Below are 7585 nucleotides of genomic sequence, written 5' to 3'. Positions count from 1 at the left end.
TCCTTTGCAAGTAATCAGTTAAGACTGCTGGAAAAAGCCATTTTCCTCTCCCATGGCAGCCTACTGCATTGGGGGGGGGCGTGCGTATCTGATTCATAGAATTGTAGAGCTGGAAGGGATCCGAAGAGTCACCAAACACCCTGCAACGCAGGAATATCAACTAAACCATCCAAGACAGATGGCTATCCAACCTCTGCTTAAAAATCTCTAATGAAAGAGAGTCTACTACCTTCTGAGGGAGTCTATTCTCCACTGTTGAACAGCTCTTACCATCAGAAAGCTTTTCCTTATGTTTAGCTGGAATCTCCTTTCTTGTGACTTGAAGCCATTGCGTTCGGTTCCTACCCTCCGGAGCATGAGAAAATAAGCTTGCTCCATGTGGCAGCCCTTTAGATATTTGAAGATGGCTCTCATATCTCCTCTCAGTCTCCTCTTATCCAGGCCAAACATACCCAACTCCCCCCAAGCATTCCTCATTAGGAAGACAGAAAGAAAAAGGGTTGCCCTGCACACACTGACTTCATCCCATTCAAGTATTTAAGAGTCTGCCTTTTATGAATGGCTGGTGAATGGTTGCTGGCTGGCTCTGTGTTCATTGCATGCCTGAATGTTGCGCAGGGCACAGAGTTTGTATGTGCACAGAGAGAAACTATATATTAGAGAAAATGACTCTAGACTAACCTTTCCCCTGACATGCTTGTTGTCTATCCACAGGGCTTTTGTGTACAGAAACAAAAAGTTTTCATATGTGCAGAAGTATTCATTTATGTGGATATCCCTCAGCACTCTGAAGCGGTTCGATCCGGACTCAGGTTTACCATCTAGGCCTATGTGTGCATGTGTACAAACGCAAGTACACAAATTAACAAGGCCTTGGGAATGGGAGAACTCTCTGGAGATACGTATATAGATCCTTTCCCGTTTTGTTCTCTCCAGTTCCCTCTCTCTCATTTTTCAGAGTCAGTATTCCAGCAGTAAGCATACCGGTGTTGATTTATCTCCTAATATGCTGCTGATGCAAAAAGTGACACATGTCCCATGCGGAATGACCTTGCAATCTAAATAATATTGAGAGAAGTGTGTCAAGAATGAGAAGCACAGGCGGCAGCACAGTGCAGGTTTCTGCATGTTTTTAAAAAATCAATTCGTGATACCCAGGAAAATAGAGAGGAAAATAATTGAAGATGGGCTTGCTGCTGTAAACAGCAGCTTATATAGAGTCCTTCCCCTCCATAATATGACCATGTCCTGGTGCTATTATTAGCTGATGGCTAATCATTGGCTGCTACTGTTGGGGTGGAGGAATACGCAAGGCGAGAACTTAAAGACATGGGCTAAGATGTTACAGGGGGGGGAGGGTATCCCTGGTGTTTCGTTGTGACCTTATGCTTCTTTAACATGATTCATTCTTTGCCAGAGAGAAAATAAAAACTTGGCATTCAGTACCAAGATTTGTATTTCATCTTTATGAATAGGTTGTCATAGTAACACAAAACCCAAAACTAAATAAAATTATTGTATTAGTCTTCTTTTGTATGGACCTTTATACCTCCTCTGTATACAAGATTACACCATTCTGCTCCATATTAATTTATTCCAGAACAGTTTCCACCTGCAACCATTCCAGACTTGCAATCATTAATGTAGGTTAGAAGCCACACATCTGTCTGCATTGAAAAGTATTTTTGGAGGAAGTGATAAATCATATTTTGACATGTTTAGGCTTTCTGATATTAGACACAAATAGCTTGGCTCATTTGTCTCACAACACAAGCTTATCCACATCTGTTCAGAAGTGAGGCCCATTGAATTCAGTGAGGCTTACTTCCAGGAAAGTGTGTAGACAGATTAGGGCCTTAAAGAGTATCTGTGTTAACTGAGCTTAAAAGTGACTACAGAGAATCAGAATCCAGTTTATTTTTAAAAACTATCCAAAAAAATTTAAAAATAATGAGGAAGGCCTTTAAGCACAATGAAATAGCATTAAATAAAATGTAGAGAATGTATTTTGCCATCTGATCCTTACTTTAGTTTCTCATTTGTATCCCTTTTTTCTGAAAGATCTCACAATAAGAAGAGCATTCCATTTCATTTTTAATTTCTGTACTGCCTTGCTACATTATTATACTCAAGATGGCTGACAGCCCACAGAAACGATAAAATGTAAAACAAAAACCACACTGCTGTCCTAACAGTTCAAAAGAGAACTAAAAGCAAGTTAACAAAATTCAGTAACCCATTTCTTACCTAGTAATAAATAGCAACAATGAAACAATACTTTGTAAAAAGGTACTCAGAGAGCACAAGATTAGTAATTTTTTTGCAGCTCTAAGTAAAGGTCAAGTTTAGCCTTCCCAAAGTAGTCCATCTGCTGTTGGACTTCAGCTGATATCAGCCTAAGCCAGTGTGGTCAATAGTCAGGGATGTTGGGAGCTGGCGTCAAAGACCTCTGGAGGATGCCAGTTTGGGAAAGACAAGCTGTGAGGTCATGAACATAGCCAAAAAGAATATTCCTCTTACATATTTTATTGCTGTTCTGTATTGTGTATATATGCCAGAGAGGTCCAACCAATTCCTGCTTCCCCAATATGTGCTTCTCTTTCAAAAGGTGTGTTTCTTTTTAGACATTAATGGCACAAAACTATGTACGTGTGGGACACGGGTGGCGCTGTGGGTTAAACCACAGAGCCTAGGACTTGCTGATCAGAAGGTCGGCGGTTTGGGGAGAGCTCCCATTGCTCGGTCCCTGCTCCTGCCAACCTAGCAGTTTGAAAGCACGTCAAAGTGCACGTAGATAAATAGGTACCGCTTCAGCGGGAAGGTAAACGGCGTTTCCGTGCGCTGCTCTGGTTCGCCAGAAGCAGCTTAGACATGCTGGCCACATGACCCGGAAGCCGTACACTGGCTCCCTCGGCCAATAAAGCAAGATGAGCGCCGCAACCCCAGAGTCGGCCACGACTGGACCTAATGGTCAGGGGTCCCTTTACCTTTATGTACGTGTACTCATGTCAGCAAATTTCACTGTGTGCAGTGGGGCTTACTCACAGGTAAGTGGGCACAGGATTGTAGCCTAAGGTACCTCAGGTACACACTAAAAATCTACATAAGGTCTAGGGGTGAGCCACTTCACTGAGAAAGTTTTGTATGATGGGCTTCTACAGGACAGACTTTACTAGTCATTGCTAGATTCCCACAAAGATGCCAAAGGCCTCTTCAGTCTATCACAAAAAGGATGCAAATTGGCCTCATCTAGCATCTGAATGGAAATGGATCAGGGAGCACTAAATTTTAAAGCATACCTTTATGTGGGAAACAAAGATATCATCTTGCTGAAATAAAATTACCTTGGAAAGAAAACATTCTACTGTTTGGAAGAAACAATTTGCAGTCAGTCATAGTACGCTTTACCAAATATAGTAACTTTGAGAATGACTATTTCTGTGTGTGTATTTTGAAGGAGGAAAGGTGCATTGACTTTAGCATGTTGATTTTTTAAAAAAAATTGTGATAACTACTTGTTGGATTTTAACAGATTGCTGGCAATGTTTTCCAGATATACAAAACGGCTTATGCTTTCAGTTTGACACATTTTACAACCTGATAGCAAAAATGCATTGCAAGACAAAGTGCCAAATCATTTTGCCCAATGCTGTATAATTAATTGTTTCTGTTTATAGAGAAGTGAATAATTTAGTTTTCGGGACATAGGAAATGTGTCTGCTCTCATTTCACAGGAAATTCTACATAGAAGAAACACAGAGTGGCATAGCAATGGGAGGCATCCATCTAGCAAGGTTTTAAGGAGAAGCTGGATGACCATCTGCCATGGGTTGAGATTCCTGCATAGCAGAGAGTTAGACCAGATGACCCTCAGGGTCCCTTCCAACTCAGCAACTCTATGATTCTATTATTCTAATCTAAGTCTTTGCTAATTTGATCCCCATATGGGTCAGCCACATATTCCTTCATTGCAGGGTGTTGAACTAGATCAGGCTTTCTCAAACTCAGCCCTCCATATGTTTTTGGCCTACAACTCCCATGATCCCTAGCTAGCAGGTCAGGGATGATGGGAATTGTAGTCTCAAAACAGCTGGAGGGCCGAGTTTGAGGAAGCCTGGACTAGATTATCCTCAGGGTCCCTTCCAGTTCTACAATTCTGTGATTCTTTGATTGCATATAATAGCACTATATTTAACACTATATATGCAGTCTGGTGGCCTTCAGGTGCTTTAGACTACTACTCCCTTCAGCCCCAGCAAGCATTGCCAGTGTTCATGAAGTGTGGAAGTTGTAGGCCTGCTTTTTGAAAACCTTACACACCTTATTTGTTGGTTTCATACTATTTAGTATAGTACTTCTGTGCAGTAGCTGCTTGTTTGATTATTGTTAATACAGTGGTACCTCGGGTTACATACGCTTCAAGTTACATACTCCACTAACCCAGAAATAGTGCTTCAGGTTAAGAACTTTGCTTCAGGATGAGAACAGAAATTGTGCTCCGGCAGCACGGCAGCAGCAGGAGGCCCCATTAGCTAAAGTGGTGCTTCAGGTTAAGAACAGTTTCAGGTTAAGAACGGACCTCTGGAACGAATTAAGTACTTAACCCGAGGTACCACTGTATGTGATTGCACTGGAACTGCTTACTACATTTGATTGATGTTAATTGATAGTTATAAGAGCATCAGACAGCACTCTGTGTAAGCTTGCTATGGATCTCCTTTTAGGATTTGGTTCATCTCTAAAATAATAGATAGTTTTACACACCACTGCTATCTCCAAACACTGCAAGATCCCAGGCCCGATTGACAAGGCATCTGACGCTCACCTGTATCTCATAGCTCTCCCACAGCTGCCTCTGATTACTTATCATTTAACTCCTGGGGGAAATAATTAGCATCACACATCATGTGCATGGAAGTAGCCGAACAAGTCTTATCAGTCGCTGATGTATGAGCGGATTTTATTTGCTGCTATTCTGGGCTTCTGGTGCACCAGGGTTTACACCAGCGTAATAGAGTTGGCCAGGATGCCAGAAGGGATACAATTTACAGCTTTCTCCATTATCTGCACAGCAGGGGGTATTCTGTCAACAGTGGAGGGCTGAGCTGAAGCGTTCCCTGCTGGTTACCTGCTTTCAACAGTAGGGGTCGCTGTTTGGTAGTACCCAATTGGTTAGCTGTCAGATTCTAGAGTTCCCTATTGGTGGCTCTTAGGTAATTCACAAAATACAGAGTCCGTTCATAAAACACAGTGTTCATTCATAAAGCAGTAACATAAATCTCCATTGCTACATATTGGGTGTATATTTCAGCGGTAGAACGTACATGTTTATGGCCATGCTGTAGTGTAGTGCTTATGCGACTGTAATAAAAGGTGGCTGAGCTCATTGTCTTGGGGTTTGGGGGGGGGAATAGGTGACAAAACTGATTTCCAATAAGTACCCCCCATTTATTTCCATAACAAGTCCTTGAGTCTGTCCTCTGAATGGTGACACCAGGGACCTAGAAGGTTCAGGGCTTGTCAGTCCAACCCCTGTACAGTCTCATCAGGGCTGACCTTAAGGCAACTGGAGCAATTTGGCCAAATTGGGTCCTGCGGGCCGCTCCTAAGGGGGCCCCTGCACCAGGGCAATCTAGATGGATTTTATTTATAGATATAAGATTTTGCAGACTTTGGTTCTGAACTGGGGCCCTACAAAAAAAAAGTTGCGCCCCACTGCTTCAAATTGGGCCCCACTGGATACCCCTGAGTCTAATAGTTGCTGGGCCTAAGTTGCCCTGCCCTTGCATGAAGTCTTGGGTTTCCAATTTTGGAAGAGGGGACACTGGGGCACTGGGGAGAGGGCAGGCTGGCGAGGCCCCCTAGATTTAGAGGCCCTAGGCTTCAGCCTACTTAGTCTATACATAAATCTGGCACTGCTTGCCCTGGGTGCTGAGCTGAAGGGAGTGCTGGTCTGAGCTTGGGATCCACAGTGAACTACAGGCTTAGGGGAAATCAGTAACTGTTTTTGACCTCCCACCTGAGCTGCTTACAAGCATGATTTTGCATCAGTTAGCTTTAAAGTACGTTTGCTTTTGAATTTCCATTTGATGTCATTTGTTCTAGATGAATGAGACACAGCTTTGAAGCAGCATTATGATGAAGCACTAACAAATCCAATAAGCACTATCCGTTGGGGGGACCCCCATAAAATAGGTCAGGATCAGGGCTAGTGTAAAGGGCTCTAAGCCCAGCAGGGGATCCCACTGACACAAGCCCCCTGGACTTGCTGCTGCAATGAGGAGTCAAACTCTCAAATCAAGGGGAGCTCACGGAGTGTGTTTTGCCTTCCAAAACCTGGAGCCAATATTTATCAGGAATGGATACAAAGAAAGCCAGGGAAGAAACCAGGAACTGGTTTTTGTTTGAAAGGATTGGGAGCTCAGTTCACTATTTTAAACTTGGCTGCATCTGTCAGCCTTTGAGGTTCTCTCCAAAAACTGAGTAGCTCCAACAAGCTGGAAGTCCACCTGCCGCTGCTATAAATGAAAGAGAAACAAAATCTACACAAGAGGTTAATTTCAATACTGCATAACTTTTGATAACTTTCAAAGTCTGGATAATCATTTCAAAATTAGTAGGTGGCATAAGCCTTGTTTATGTTTGACTCTTGCAAGGTGGTTGCTAGGCTCAGTCACATAGTTACTAGAGCTTCATATTTCAGGCCAACAATAACATTAAAAATTAAGAAGCGCCACAAATTTTAACAGGCACTGAACAAAATCTCTAAGCAGCCAGATAAATATCACCAGATGTGATGCACACCACTCACAGTGGAATGGTTCCGTGGCCAAATAAAAGGGTAAGGGGAGCTCTGAGGTGAAGAGACTATGGCCCCATCCGCACTGTATGTTTAAAGCAGTATCATACCACTTTCATGACTTTCCCCAAAGACTCACAAGGAAATTTGTTAAGGGTGCTGAGAGTTGTTAAGAGACCCCCTTTCCTCTCACAGAACTTCAATTCTTAGTGTTGCCTGGGTAGAGGGCTTGATTGTTAAACCACTGGGGAAATGGTAGCTCTGTGAGGAGAATAGGGGTAGCCTAGCAGTGAACTCAGTTCTCCAAATGTAGCCAAAAGGACATTGATCCCATACGAGAGATATAAGCACACTTGGGGGAACCCCAAGGTTTGCACAGATGCAAACCCTAAAGGGAGAAAAAAACGGAAAGAGTCCGGTGAGGACTGAGTATACTCAACGGTCACAGAATGATGACTGATCATGAGAGGAAAATAGAATGCGGTAACTAAAGGAAGTCATGACTGGCTAAACTCTTGAACAGGAAAAGTCCATACTGCAATATTTCCATCTGTATCCCACTTTGTTGTTGTTAATAATAATGTTTCTTTGCTTGACTCTTGATTTAGAAAAATGGAAGCTTACTGTGGTCATTGGGCTGCTGTGAGTTTCCTAAGGCTACACCCATAAGAGTTTTCCTACTGCTTTAAACAACTCTTTCCATTTTCCCTTACTGCCCCTTAAGCCTGGAACTCTCTCATTATCCATTTCCCCTTTATGTCATGCCTTTTTGAATTGTAAGTCTAT

Source organism: Podarcis gaigeae, assembly GCF_964106915.1.
Source record: "Podarcis gaigeae genome assembly, chromosome: 3".
Lineage (NCBI taxonomy): Eukaryota > Metazoa > Chordata > Lepidosauria > Squamata > Lacertidae > Podarcis > Podarcis gaigeae.
This window is presented reverse-complemented; position numbering follows the sequence as displayed.